Source organism: Lucilia sericata, unplaced genomic scaffold (assembly GCF_015586225.1).
Source record: "Lucilia sericata isolate MDLA Ls3-8-SP2 unplaced genomic scaffold, ASM1558622v1 Contig000360F_arrow, whole genome shotgun sequence".
Lineage (NCBI taxonomy): Eukaryota > Metazoa > Arthropoda > Insecta > Diptera > Calliphoridae > Lucilia > Lucilia sericata.
This window is the reverse complement of record NW_023994379.1, coordinates 300,522-317,359: the sequence shown is the minus strand read 5'-3', so window position 1 is coordinate 317,359 and position 16,838 is coordinate 300,522. Positions and strand designations below refer to the sequence as shown.

General features: G+C 30.5%; 1 protein-coding gene across 2 annotated transcripts in view; it reads left to right on the top strand.

Annotated features, from left to right (window-relative positions):
- The window catches only part of LOC119604080, a 45,689-nt gene that overhangs the window by 24,068 nt on the left and 4,783 nt on the right, over positions 1–16,838 (top strand). The gene's annotated exons all lie outside the window — the stretch shown is intronic.

Sequence of the window (16,838 nt, the reverse complement as noted above, 5' to 3'; positions counted from 1 at the left end):
TGTCCAGGTCCTTAAAGGTCTACTTTCTTTGAATGAATAAACAAACTAATTTTAGATATTATGTGTCGGGGATAGAAAATTCAGTACTTAAGTACTTTTGTCAGTACTTTTTGATATCGCAAATTACTGCGGTAGCCCCACGACATTTTCAGAACTTTTTTAAAATAAAAGCTATTGATAAGTAGCCCACACAGCAGTCAATAGACCAGTCTAGTCTAGTCCATAGTATAGTTTAAAGTCTAGTCTATAGTCTAGTTTAAAGTCTAGTCTATAATCTAATCTATAGTCTAGTCAAATCTAGTCTAGACTATAGACTAGACTATACACTAGACTATACACTAGACTATAGACTAGACTATAGACTAGAATATAGACTAGACTATAGACTAGACTATAGACTAGACTATAGACTAGACTATAGACTAGACTATAGACTAGACTATAGACTAGACTATAGACTAGACTATAGACTAGACTATAGACTAGACTATAGACTAGACTATAGACTAGACTATAGACTAGACTATAGACTAGACTATTGACTAGACTATAGACTAGACTATAGACTAGACTATAGTCTAGACTATAGACTAGACTATAGACTAGACTATAGACTAGACTATAGACTAGACTATAGACTAGACTATTGACTAGACTATAGATTGGACTATAGACTAGACCATAGACTAGACTATAGACTAGACTATAGACTAGACTATAGACCAGACTATTGACTAGACTATAGTCTTGACTATAGACTAGACTGTAGACTAGACTATAGACTAGACTATAGACTAGACTAGACTATAGACTAGACTATAGACTAGACTATAGACTAGACTATAGACTAGACTATAGACTAGACTATAGACTAGACTATAGACTAGACTATAGACTAGACTATAGACTAGACTAGACTATAGACTAGACTATAGACTAGACTATAGACTAGACTATTGACTAGACTATAGACTAGACTATTGACTAGACTATAGACTAGACTATAGACTAGACTATAGTCTAGACTATAGACTAGACTATAGACTAGACTATAGACTAGACTATAGACTAGACTATTGACTAGACTATAGACTAGACTATAGACTAGACCATAGACTAGACTATAGACTAGACTATGGACTAGACTATAGACCAGACTATTGACTAGACTATAGACTTGACTATAGACTAGACTATAGACTAGACTATAGACTAGACTATAGACTAGACTATAGACTAGACTATAGACTAGACTATAGACTAGACTATAGACTAGACTATAGACTAGACTATAGACTAGACTATAGACTAGACTATAGACTAGACTATAGACTAGACTATAGACTAGACTATAGACTAGACTATAGACTAGACTATAGACTAGACTATAGACTAGACTATAGACTAGACTATAGACTAGACTATAGACTAGACTATAGACTAGACTATAGACTAGACTATAGACTAGACTATAGACTAGACTATAGACTAGACTATAGACTAGACTATAGACTAGACTATAGACTAGACTATAGACTAGACTATAGACTAGACTATAGACTAGGCTATAGACTAGACTATAGACTAAACTATAGACTTGACTATAGACTAGACTAGATAGACTAGACTAGACTAGACTATAGACTAGACTATAGACTAGACTATAGACTAGACTATAGACTAGACTATAGACTAGACTATAGACTAGACTATAGACTAGACTATAGACTAGACTATAGACTAGACTATAGACTAGACTATAGACTAGACTATAGACTAGACTATAGACTAGACTATAGACTAGACTATAGACTAGACTATAGACTAGACTATAGACTAGACTATAGACTAGACTATAGACTAGACTATAGACTAGACTATAGACTAGACTATAGACTAGACTATAGACTAGACTATAGACTAGACTATAGACTAGACTATAGACTAGACTATAGACTAGACTATAGACTAGACTATAGACTAGACTATAGACTAGACTATAGACTAGACTATAGACTAGACTATAGACTAGACTATAGACTAGACTATAGACTAGACTATAGACTAGACTATAGACTAGACTATAGACTAGACTATAGACTAGACTATAGACTAGACTATAGACTAGACTATAGACTAGACTATAGACTAGACTATAGACTAGACTATAGACTAGACTATAGACTAGACTATAGACTAGACTATAGACTAGACTATAGACTAGACTATAGACTAGACTATAGACTAGACTATAGACTAGACTATAGACTAGACTATAGACTAGACTATAGACTAGGACTATAGACTAGACTATAGACTAGACTATAGACTAGACTATAGACTAGACTATAGACTAGACTATAGACTAGACTATAGACTAGACTATAGACTAGACTATAGACTAGACTATAGACTAGACTGAGACTAGACTATAGACTAGACTAGACTATAGACTAGACTATAGACTAGACTATAGACTATAGACTAGACTATAGACTAGACTATAGACTATAGACTAGACTATAGACTAGACTATAGACTAGACTATAGACTAGACTATAGACTAGACTATAGACTAGACTATAGACTAGACTATAGACTAGACTATAGACTAGACTATAGACTAGACTATAGACTAGTCTATAGTCTAAAAAGCTCTTTATACACATTGCTTTCTTTAACAAATCCCAATAACAAGACTAGTCAAGACTAGACTATAGTCTAGTCTATAGTCTAGTCTAGTCTATAGTCTAGTCTATAGTCTAGTCTATAGTCTAGTCTATAGTCTAGTCTATAGTCTAGTCTATAGTCTAGTCTATAGTCTAGTCTATAGTCTAGTCTATAGTCTAGTCTATAGTCTAGTATATAGTCTACTCTATAGTCTAAAAAGCTCTTTATATACATTGCTTTCTTTAACAAATCCCAATAACTACCTGTAATCCATTGCCCCTGACTATATTTCTAGAGCACAGCGAAGCAAATAAAATTTAAGCAGCAAAAAAAAACTAATGACAAAAGCGCTACAGCGACAAGTGATGGCCGGGGTTTATGAATAAACAACTTATAAATTGTGCATAAATATTGTGTTAGTAAATACAATGCCAATGGAATCCGTTGCAATTGTAATTCAGTTGATGATTAAATAGCTTGGGAATAAATATAATATGACTTTAATGAAAATAAGCTACAAAAACATAAAATACAAATCTATTGTTCGACATGATTCAAGTTAAAGTACTGAATGAATGATGTACGAGGAGTTTGTGCATTAAATTATTTGTTTTCTTGTTTCAACAAATGAAAAATGTGTGTGTGTCTCATTTATTTTAAAATAAATAAAGGCAGATACAAGTAATTAAATTTAAAAACTAGAGTTGTGGGTAATTTCATTAATTTTAATTTGAATTTTACACTTTAGACACAAAAAAAACTAAGTTAATAAACTTAGAAATAATTTAAAATATTTTAAAGGATTGAAACATGCATTAGGTGAATGGGTCTGCTGAAAAAAACCCATTAAACAAGTAATCAGTCAAAATGGATTTATGGTTGTTTTTTTATTTTAATGTTTTTTTCTGTAATAAACAATTGATAAAGTTAAAAAAATACATAATTTAGCAAGCAGCATAAAAATTATTTTTAAACACAATTCCTAGAATAGTTTTTATTATTAAAGGTAATATAGCCCAAGCTTTTCGAATATTTGTACATTATTGGAAAGGCAATTCATCAATCATACTTAAATCGTTATTGTTTACACGTTTGACTAAATCTTGTGTTGGTTCTAAATATTTCCTCATTCTTTTCGAGTTGGTAACATATTTTTGGGTTTAAACTTACAAAACGAAAAAAATCTTATCGTTTTTGGTCATTTTTATCGGAACCATATTTGGTTATCTTTTGCATATTTCCCATAAAAAAACGTGTATGTTGTGTGATTATCATTTATCAAAGAATGTGGTAATTTAATAGTTATAGTGACCTTTAATTTTGAATGCTCTCGAAATTTTTGTATTATATATATGTTTAAGATATAGAATTTTTGTAAGATTTAAATTTTTTTAAATATATTTTATTAGAAAAACTAATTTTATCTCCAAATGGTTGAGATAAGATCAAAGAATAACACGTGTATTTGTTTTATAATGTTTACAACTAGGAGTGTCAGATCTGTCATTTTTGCACCATATAAATCTGGTTTCCCTGGTTCTAGCCTTAACTATGGCAAGAACAAATCTATAAGGATTAAGCATAAACGCATTAGGATTATACTAAACAAAAAGTTTGGGTAATAAATTTGGAAGAGGGATAAACTACGGTTCTTTCCTTGAATGGGTCAAACAATAATGTTTATATCGAAAATTTCCAATTTTATATTAAATAATTTGAAATTTTGTTAAGAGTAAATATCGGAAACTTTAAAGTGTTTGCCGCGGAAATTTTTTAATGCTCGGAAAAACGTGATGTACTTTTTCAATATACTCTTTTATAGTCTACTAGTGAAGCCCGATCCGCGTTGCAGGCTCTCAATTGGACATGTGGACTCTACACGTAAAGATCTATATACACCTCTAATTTTAAAATAATCGGTGTAGCGGTTTTGGTGAAAATTAAAACAGGAACACTTCTGACGGTCCTTCAAACATATATTTGAAATTTTAACCTATCAGGTGCCATATAAAATGGAATGGATAAGACCGATTGGAAATTTTCAAAAATTTTATAAAAGTTATAACCCAAATGTATATATACATACATTCATAAAATCGGAAAAAATACACCTAGTCCTCTATCATGCCACTTGTGATCTTAATCCCGAATCGATCCCACGCTCTCTAGTCTATCAGACTTAAACAATAACCACTAATCTATCGGAGGGCACTAAATCGTAAAGAATTAGTAAATTATTGGAGAATGTCATGTTCAAATTTGCACTTTATTGTTCAAATTATTTAAAATCACCTCATATATTTTATAGGATAGGAAAATTGTATTGTATACCCTACGTAAACTGAAAGAGTTCCAACTATTAATAACTCAGCAAAGTAGACCCATCTTAATTTCTGAAATATTGACATTGAGGTAATTAGTCGACAGCAAATTATAATATTGGTGATGAAGCCTTATCATTCCTCGTCGTTACTTTTCATCCAATGGATAGTACTTGTCTTTTAAATCCATAATAATTTATTGGAATCGGCGATAACAACCCATCAAGAACTCGGTAATGACTTTCAGTTGCAACTACTTACCTATTAACATACTTTTCAATGACTACTACATATCGTCCTGTTTACATATAAGTAGCCTAATAAGGTCTTATTAATAATGTGTTATATAAGTACTTTCTAATTCATTAGTCCTCTTCTCCGCGAAGCTAAAGAAGCTACTTTTTCTAATTACTTGTAAGCGGTTGTGGTAAGGTGGAGTGTCATAATGTCCATAGACCTTATGACACACTATAAAGCGACATAATGCCCATGGACATTGTGACACTTTTAAAACAGAAATGTAATAGAAAATTTGTTTAAAATTTAAGAAAGGGACACTCCTATCCCGAAAAGAATTGCTCCTAAATTTGGTGTATGTTACATTTTGGACTCCTATTAAAAAGTGTCCTGGATAGACGGCCTTCGGCCGGGCGCAGGGGTTTCAAACTCTGGGGTATTTCGAACACCAACTTCGATAAATTAAGCCTTTTTTTGATAAATGGACTCTTTAAAATCCATGGACTTTATGTCCCATTGATTATGGACATTGTGACACTTTTGAAATTTTCATAACGTCCATGGACATTATGACTCAATTTAGTATGTCATAACGTCTATGGACATTATGACACTGGACATTATGACACGCCACCTTGTGGTAATCAATGACATAAATAATGACTTAAAAAGCTATTGTGTAAGTAAATTTTAAAATTTTAACTCCTTACAAGGTAATGATACTTTGGTGGCATGTCATAATGTCCAATGTCATAATGTCCATGGACATTATGACACACCAAAAAATGACATAACGTCCATGGACATTATGTCACTTTTTTAAAATGTCATAATGTCCATGGACATTGTGACACTTTGAAATCAGAAATGTATTGGAAAATTTGTTTAAAATTTAAGATAGGGACGCTCTTATCCCGAAAAGAATTGCTCCTAAATTTGGTAATTGTTACATTTTGGACTCCTATTAAAAAGTGTCCTGGATAGCCGGCCTTCGGCCGGGCGCAGGGGTTTCAAACTCTGCGGTATTTCGAACACCGGCTTCGCTAAATTAAGCCTTTTTTGATAAATGGACTCTTTGAAATCCATGGACTTTATGTCCCATTGCTCATGGACATTGTAACACTTTTGAAATTGTCATAACGTCCATGGACATTATGACATTGGATATTATGACACGCCACCGATACTTTTTCCTAGGAATATGTCAATGCTATGTAGTAAGTACTTACATAATATATTATTTGTAAGTCATTACTAGACTCATTCGGTATGTAGTAGTTATTGAAAAGTAAGTTGTTGAGTAAGTATAAGTCATTACCATGTTTTTGTGGGAGGTTTATATCTATCTAAAGTTGGAATCTATTATATCTAGAGGTCTTCACGTGTAATAAACAAAAGAAGTCTTCTCTATTATGTTTCGATCTAAGTGACTAACTAAACTTCAGGGAATGAATTAACGCATACAAGAAATTGATCATGATTCTCTATGAATAATTCTATTCGTCTTTAATTTCATTATAATAACAAAGACATTTGCAACTTATTAAAATTATTACCTCATCATGATATTCTATGAAATAAATTCTATTACATTTTCCAACTATAAGAAAAAACTAACTCTCCCAGGAAAACATTAACCTTTTAAAGATGTTTGCCACACAAATACCACTGGAAAAGAAACAAGGCAACAATATAAAAAAAAAACATAAAAAGAAAATGGTTTAATGAACAACAAATACTAAAGGCAACTGAATGTTTTCCGTGGGATACCAAAAGTCAATGGCTTATGTTGTGGTTATTTTGCATACATACAACTTATTATTTTAGTTTTTTTCTTTTTTTGTTTTTGAATAACAACAAAAATATATAAAGTTATTAGATGATATCATACACAATCAAATCAAATTCATAATAATTTATAAAAATATTTTAATATACGAGCAACAACAATACTTTCTTTGGTAAATAACCGCAAACATATAAATAATTTATGTTTGAATGTATCAGTACTTTGGACTTAAATATTTTAAATGGGAGACATACAATTTTAGATATTGAATGTTAAACCAAAAGTTATATATTGGAAAGAAAATCAAAAATCTCACTACAAAGTGAATCAAAACTTTCTGCAAGAAACATCCATAAGGGTCACATTGCCCCCTAAACTGATAAAAGCCTTTTCACTTGTCGTTAGGTATAACATTTTGGGATTTCAGACAATTATAAAAAACATGTACATTTGCACATGTATTAAAAGTTAAAACCTTCTATTAACTTAAAATCTAGTTAACAGAACGTGCACAAGTATTTGTTAGATATTATTGCAGTTGTTGTGTTTTCTATAATCTTATCTTTAGCAATTTTTTTTTGTTCTTTTTTTATTAGAAGTTAATTGCAAAATTTCCAAGTCTTTTTAGCAAATAATTTGTTAATGAATTCTTTAATGTATAGAAAAAAAAAAAACAAAAACATTAAAAAGAAAGTGATATTTTTTTCTAAAAATTTTATAACCTACAGCCAGCTGTGTGTTTTTTTATTATTAATCATTAATAGAATTAAGTGGAAAAGTAGAAAAACAAAATAAAGAAATATTGTCTAGGTCTGTTCCGAGTTCTAGTCAGCCAGCAATAAGGCGAGTAATAATGATTAACAAATAAATTTATGATAGTTATAAAACATTTTTTTTCGACAATTAATTTTATATGTCTTTTAATGAGTCATGTTGTGAGACTTTTGTTAGAAAACATGAAAATAATCACTGCTCTATAATAATTAACCCATTGAGAGGTGGCTTGAGATAAGTTGAAATAATTGTCATTTATTGGTTTTTCATTCTAAAATACTTCTATAGGACATGATCTACAGTACCGCGGTACCCCCACAACATTTTCGGTAATTTTTCTAACTTATAAACTTTTGATAAATAGTCAATAGACCAGTCTAGTTTATTCTACAATCTAGTCTATTATCTAGTCTATAGTATATTCTATAACATAGTCTATAGACCAGTCTACAGTGTAGTCTATTGTCTAGCCTATATTCTAGTATACATTCTAGTCTATAGTGTAGTCTATAATCTAGTCTACTGTCTAGTCTATACTCTAGTTTATCCTTTAGTCTAGTCTATAGTCTATTTTATAACGTAGTCTATAGCCCCTTCTATAGTGTAGTCTATTGTATAGTCTACACTCTAGTTTATAGTCTAGTCTATATTCTACTCTATATTCTAGTTTATTATCTAGTCAATATTCTAGTCTATAGTCTATTCTATAGTCTAGTCTAAACTCTAGTCTATAGTCTATTTTATAACCTAGTCTATAGCCTAGTATATAGTGTAGTCTATGGTATAGTCTATATTCTAGTCTATAGTGTAGTCTGTTGTCTAGACTATAGTCTAGTCTATTGTGTAGTCTTTATTCTAGTCTATAGTTTAGACTATAGTTTTGCCTATAGTCTAGTCTATAGTCTATTCTATAACCTAGTCTATTCTATTACCCAGTCTATAGTGCAGTCTATTGTCTAGTCTATATTCTAGTCTATAGTCCAGTCTGTAGTTAGTTAGTCAGTTAGTTAGTTAGTTAGTTAGTTAGTTAGTTAGTTAGTTAGTTAGTTAGTTAGTTAGTTAGTTAGTTAGTTAGTTAGTTAGTTAGTTAGTTAGTTAGTTAGTTAGTTAGTTAGTTAGTAGTTAGTTAGTTAGTTAGTTAGTTAGTTAGTTAGTTAGTTAGTTAGTTAGTTAGTAGTTAGTTAGTTAGTTAGTAGTTAGTTAGTTAGTTAGTTAGTTAGTTAGTTAGTTAGTTAGTTAGTTAGTTAGTAGTTAGTTAGTTAGTTAGTTAGTTAGTTAGTAGTTAGTTAGTTAGTTAGTTAGTTAGTAGTTAGTTAGTAGTTAGTTAGTTAGTTAGTTAGTTAGTTAGTAGTTAGTTAGTTAGTTAGTTAGTTAGTTAGTTAGTTAGTTAGTTAGTTAGTTAGTTAGTTAGTTAGTTAGTAGTTAGTTAGTTAGTTAGTTAGTTAGTAGTTAGTTAGTTAGTTAGTTAGTTAGTTAGTTAGTTAGTTAGTTAGTTAGTTAGTTAGTTAGTTAGTTAGTTAGTTAGTAGTTAGTTAGTTAGTTAGTTAGTTAGTTAGTTAGTAGTTAGTTAGTTAGTTAGTTAGTTAGTTAGTTAGTAGTTAGTTAGTTAGTTAGTTAGTTAGTTAGTTAGTTAGTTAGTTAGTAGTTAGTTAGTTAGTTAGTTAGTTAGTTAGTTAGTTAGTTAGTTAGTTAGTTAGTTAGTTAGTTAGTTAGTTAGTTAGTTAGTTAGTTAGTTAGTTAGTTAGTTAGTTAGTTAGTTAGTTAGTTAGTTAGTTAGTTAGTTAGTTAGTTAGTTAGTTAGTTAGTTAGTTAGTTAGTTAGTTAGTTAGTTAGTTAGTTAGTTAGTTAGTTAGTTAGTTAGTAGTTAGTTAGTTAGTTAGTTAGTTAGTTAGTTAGTAGTTAGTTAGTTAGTTAGTTAGTTAGTAGTTAGTTAGTTAGTTAGTTAGTTAGTTAGTTAGTTAGTTAGTTAGTTAGTTAGTTAGTTAGTTAGTTAGTTAGTTAGTTAGTTAGTTAGTTAGTAAACAAATTTCCTACAAGTACATGCTTACATAATAGACTATTTGTAACTCATTAATAGATTGCTTCTGAATAAAGCAGACGGTATGTATTAGTCTTTGAAAAGTATGTTGTAGAGTAAGTACATGTCATTACCAATTTTTTGCTGGGTTAACCTACTCAATTACATCTATAAATTGAGAAATGAATATTACAGAATTGCAAATTAATAACCAAGGAATATATTACAAATAAAGAAGTGTAGGGTATTGCAATGCCCACATTTAAGGGTTAATAGTTTTACAGTGGATATGAAATAATTACAGTGGTCAATAAATTTTATCTGCACCCCCAGAGTTTGTTTTTTATAATTCAGAATTTATTTACCAATAACAAGTAATGGAAATTTATTAATTTATAACAATGATAACAATATATTTTTTTTATATTTTCCAGACACTTTCTTAGCAACTAAAGATAAAAAGTTTTAAAAACAAAATTATAAACAATTAATTTTACAAAATACAAGCTAAAGAAATTTTCCTAAAGGAAAGAAAAAAATAATCAGCAAAAAACAAAAGTTGTTTTCAATATTTTGTAAACAATTTTGTTTTTCTTCATTTACTTCTACTCTACGAAAACAACAAAATATTATTAAATAAAAAATTAGATCAATCGTTGTTCGATTTCAACTAAAACATGGAAAAAATTGCAAAACTGGGTAAACATGTGTCAACACATAAACAAGTTTCACTTTTCTCCACATTTTTTCCATATTACGAAAATTAAGAAAATGTTTTAGTTTTAGTTAAGTCTTGCAGAAAACTTTACAACAATTGATATAAAATATTTTTCAGGCATTTCATTTTTGTCTATGATAAATTAAGTGATTTATAACATTTCTTTGCTGCACAATAGCACCAGTCGCCTTGCAGTGGAGCAGTCACCAAAGCATTGGCACAAAAACATGATTTTCATTATCACCTTGTGCATAGTGTGGACTTGAACACAGGCCTGCTAAAAATCCAGTTGCAAATGGCTACCAAGAGACCAACATACATATGAACATATTTAGTTAATTGTGTTATAAATGTTATATTTGGTGATATAAAAGAAAACAACAATTTCCTTAAAACTGGATATTTTTTGAAGAAAAATTATTAATCTAAAGCCAGTTGGAAATAGCAACTAATATGTAATAATCACACATTGTTTACATTCCTCTTAAATCAATATAAAATAATACTACAGATACAATTATCAATTACAATTACTTTTTGAAATGTTATTGAATAATACACAAAAACGCTTTTCTAAAAATATCTTACAAAATTTCGAAAACATTGCAAGGTTAGCTATTGTCAAGGCCTAGCTGAAGTCTGCCTTTTACGAACGCTTATCATGTTCTGAATACCCATAATACTAAAACTAATTATCAAAACATTTCAATAAAAGAGGCAAATATCAAAATATATAATGACAAATTTCGATTATTTTCTACTTGTACACAGATTATGGGTTTAAAGTCAAAGTGTTCTAGTATAAGTATTAGGGGAAAAACGCAATCTAATCACTATTTTGATTTATTATAATTTCTTTTCAATTGCCAAATTATCTTTTTGTTTAGCCATAAAATAATGTCAATATATTTTTAAATAATAATTAAAAAGTGTATAGAACTAGTAAATATGGTGGTTTTATCTGTAATTTATTGAAAATATTAAAATAAAACAATTATACAAGATTGATATCTTGAAAAACATGCGTCGAAAACTTTTAATTATATATTTTTTTTTTACATTTTAAATCGTATTTCCCAGACGAAGTAAATAAATCAGAAAATAAATAATGATAATTTATTTTGACCACACAAATACATGTAAACAGAAATAACTGTATTAAACTTAACGTTTATTACTTCAGATTTAGGGAAAAATAATATTGATATACAAATGTGTACTAAGAAAACAATATATTGTTCCAGAACTTTAGTTAGAGTATGAAATTGTCCACTTTAAGGCTAATTCCGTGGCAGCATTATAAACTTGACTTTCATCTAGAATCAGTTATCTAATTTCGGAAATTACAGTTTTGAACAACGTGATGTTCAAAACTGTAATTTCCGAAACTATAGTTCTAAGCACATCTTTAGAGAGCAAATTGAAGCAGTTCTTATTTTTTTAGTTTGCCAATGCATATCTAGAGACAAATAACTGGCTCCTTAAAAACTTTTCAGAAGTACCAGAAATAATGGCAAAAACAAAATTTTTCCTAAATGATATTATTCACAGAATAGATCAACAGTTCCATCAATACTAAAATTTGAACCCATGATAACTAAAAATGCTAATTACGAAATATTCTACATAGCGTAGTCGAAGACCCCAGATATCTTCGGGATCCCAATCTTAAATAGAGCTGTCAGACATGTTTTCAAGAAGATCGCAAAAATAGCTAAATCGGTCCATAAATAAAAAAAAATTTCATCAAATAATATATTCTGAACTGAACTAGAACGGAACTAGAACTGAACTAGAACTGAACTAGAACTGAACTAGAACTGAACTAGAACTGAACTAGAACTGAACTAGAACTGAACTAGAACTGAACTAGAACTGAACTAGAACTGAACTAGAACTGAACTAGAACTGAACTAGAACTGAACTAGAACTGAACTAGAACTGAACTAGAACTGAACTAGAACTGAACTAGAACTGAACTAGAACTGAACTAGAACTGAACTAGAACTGAACTAGAACTGAACTAGAACTGAACTAGAACTGAACTAGAACTGAACTAGAACTGAACTAGAACTGAACTAGAACTGAACTAGAACTGAACTAGAACTGAACTAGAACTGAACTAGAACTGAACTAGAACTGAACTAGAACTGAACTAGAACTGAACTAGAACTGAACTAGAACTGAACTAGAACTGAACTAGAACTGAACTAGAACTGAACTAGAACTGAACTAGAACTGAACTAGAACTGAACTAGAAGAAGAACAACAAGTTACGTATAAGCTGTGTGTTTTTATTGTTTTGTTAATGCCAAAATCAGAGATGAAAAATTGTGTGTGGAGAATTAGCAAATTAAAAACAAGCAAGAAATTATAGTCGGGCGAGGCCGACCATATAATACCCTACACCTGTTACAAATATAAAATGTGATTTAGTTTTCATAATAAAGCATTTAAGTTGAATTGCACCTTGCCTTGAATTATACTTAAGCCATTTATTGTTGAATTAAATTGTGGACATTTAAGTCAAATTTTGAAGGGGGATTTGTATAGGGGCTATGGTCAAATGAGACCCTATAATTATAAAATTCATGAGAGTCATCAAGGCTATTATAGAAATTGGTTTTGCAGCTTTTTGTCGAGATACGATTATATTAAACATAATTATAAACTTAAAATCCCTATTCGTCGGGTTCAGTTGTATGGGGTCTAGGTGAAATAATGGACCGATGTTAACCATTTTCAATAAGCTTCGTCTCCTGTACCATAGAAGATCTTCTGCCAAATTTCATTGAATTATCTTCAAAATTGCGACCTGTAGTTTGAATTAAAGGTTTACAAGCCCTATTCGGGGGTTCAGTTGTATGGGGGCTAGATGAGAAAATGGACCGATGTTAACCATTTTCAATAGACTTCGTCTCTGGGATAATAGAAGATCATGTGCCAAATTTCATTGAATTATCTTCAAAATTGCGACCTTTAGTTTGATTAAAAGGTTTACAAGCCCTATTCGGGGGTTCAGTTGTATGGGGGCTAGATGAGAAAATGGACCGATGTTAACCATTTTCAATAGGCTTCGTCTCTGGGATAATAGAAGAACATGTGCCAAATTTCATTCAATTATCTTCAAATTGCGACCTGTAGTTTGATTACAAGGTTTACAAGCCCTATTCGTGGTCTCAGTTGTATGGGGGCTAGGTGAAATAATGGACCGATATTAACCATTTTCAATACCATAGAAGATCTTCTGCCAAATTTCATTGAATTATCTTCAAAATTGCGACCTGTAGTTTGAATTAAAGGTTTACAAGCCCTATTCGGGGGTTCAGTTGTATGGGGGCTAGATGAGAAAATGGACCGATGTTAACCATTTTCAATAGACTTCGTCTCTGGGATAATAGAAGATCATGTGCCAAATTTCATTGAATTATCTTCAAAATTGCGACCTGTAGTTTGATTAAAAGGTTTACAAGCCCTATTCGGGGGTTCAGTTGTATGGGGGCTAGATGAGAAAATGGACCGATGTTAACCATTTTCAATAGGCTTCGTCCCTGGGACAATAGAAGATCACGTGCCAAATTTCATTCAATTATCTTCAAAATTGCGACCTGTAGTTTGATTACAAGGTTTACATGGACGGACGGACGGACAGACGGACGGACATAGCTAGATCGACTCAGAAAATGATTCTAAGCCGATTGGTATACTTTAAGGTGGGTATAGGACCAATATTATTGTGCGTTACAAACATCAGCACAAATCCAATATACCCTCCCCACTAGAGTGGTGTAGGGTATAATTAACTATTTTTGGTACTTTTTCGTTCTTTAACAGTTTTTTGAGTTTTCTATAATATAGCACCTAGAAACACGAAGTTAAGCGTGTAGAGTCAGGAGTAAATAAAAACCTAATAAAAAGGACTTTTTGTTACTATTTCGTTTTTTAACTGAACTTTTTGAAACGATTATGATCTTTCACTTGAATTTCAGATTTATAACTAAAATCATATTTTTCACTAAAAATTATTTTAAGTCCGATTTTTATCTTAAATACTGGTTTTAAGAGAAAAATCACAAATCCAATCTTCCACTAAGAATCTGATCATCAAATTTTTCGCTAAAAACCACAAACCACACGAAAAACTTTAAATTTTTGGGAAAAATTATTTTCACAAAAATTTCCCAAAAAAATCGAGTTTTTCTTTAAAAAAGTATTTTTTTCACCAAAAATGCAGATTTTTTAAAATTTGCAAACTTTTCTCTAGCACAACCTTTATGTTTAATAATATGCAGTGAAAGCCAAAAAAAATAAAATGTTTAAATTATAAAAAAGTTTTCATTTACAACATACGAGTGCATACTAAAAACGCATACAACAACAACACTATTATTATTACTATTTTATTATGATAATGATGATCATAAAGAAATTAATGTTTTGGCAAAAAACAAAACAAGAAAATAAACAAATGAAAAATGTGCGATCATACTTATTGTGGGAAATAAGTTGGCAAAATGCAATTTTAGCATATACACATCATCAACATCATACAAACCAAACAAACACACACACAAATAAGGAAAAACATAACAAACATAGACAGAAAAATTTCAGACCACATACGGACTCGTACACACACCAGCACACACACACATACATATTGTACGTGACATTTGAACGGTCTTTGCGTATGACTGACTGAATGAGTGTGAGTGACTGTTGACTTTGTGCATATTTTATATCATTATTATCATTATTATGAATTCAGATTTACATACATTCATACATAATAGATGGTCTTAGACCAGCCAGCAAACGAAATTGCCAAGAAGTCATGTTACGCATACTTATTATGATGACGCTAAATAATGACGTTTACTATTGTGATTATTACATTGACGACGATCATTATCATGTTGCTGTTGTTGATGACGATGGCTTAAAGCAGTAAGCTGCTCAACAGCAGCTACAACAACAATACAAATAATTTATGCTTTTATGCCATCGTATCATGATAAACGATTACTTAACAATTTGCACAAATATACATGATAATTATAACAATTACTATAAATATTTTAATTTGATTTGTTTGTTTATAAACAAACAAAAAAATATTAAAACTTAAAAAAATAATAAATAAGAGGGACAAAAACGAGTGTAGAAAAAAAAAATATGTAATAAATTTTTATGCTTTCATGTCATCATAAATGCTGACCATTTTTGTAATATGTAATATATTTTTTGCTATTAAAGCATAAATATTTTCATCTAATACTTTTCCTTGTAGGCATTTAAAGCGTAAACCAGTGACAGTGTTCCTCGTTAACAAAAACATTTAATGGTCCTGGTCTGAATTGCAAGTATTAAGTCACTATTGTGTAGTGGGTTTTCAAATTCACTAAAATTTTATCCTAATACCATGATTTCTTAATCGATCTGTTGACAATAAACTGATTTTTTGTAAGAGTCTAGTCTATAGTCTAGTCTATAGTGTAGTCTATAGTGTAGTCTATAGTGTAGTCTATAGTGTAGTCTATAGTGTAGTCTATAGTGTAGTTAGTAGTCTATAGTGTAGTCTATAGTGTAGTCTATAGTGTAGTCTATAGTGTAGTCTATAGTGTAGTCTATAGTGTAGTCTATAGTCTAGTCTATAGTCTAGTCTATAGTCTAGTCTATAGTCTAGTCTATAGTCTAGTCTATAGTCTAGTCTATAGTCTAGTCTATAGTCTAGTCTATAGTCTAGTCTATAGTCTAGTCTAGTCTATAGTCTAGTCTATAGTCTAGTCTATAGTCTAGTCTATAGTCTAGTCTATAGTCTAGTCTATAGTCTAGTCTATAGTCTAGTCTATAGTCTAGTCTATAGTCTAGTCTATAGTCTAGTCTATAGTCTAGTCTATAGTCTAGTCTATAGTCTAGTCTATAGTCTAGTCTATAGTCTAGTCTATAGTCTAGTCTATAGTCTAGTCTATAGTCTAGTCTATAGTCTAGTCTATAGTCTAGTCTATAGTCTAGTCTATAGTCTAGTCTATAGTCTAGTCTATAGTCTAGTCTAGTCTATAGTCTAGTCTATAGTCTAGTCTATAGTCTAGTCTATAGTCTAGTCTATAGTCTAGTCTATAGTCTAGTCTAGTCTAGTCTATAGTCTAGTCTATAGTCTAGTCTATAGTCTAGTCTATAGTCTAGTCTATAGTCTAGTCTATAGTCTAGTCTATAGTCTAGTCTATAGTCTAGTCTATAGTCTAGTCTATAGTCTAGTCTATAGTCTAGTCTATAGTCTAGTCTAGTCTATAGTCCTAGTCTATAGTCTAG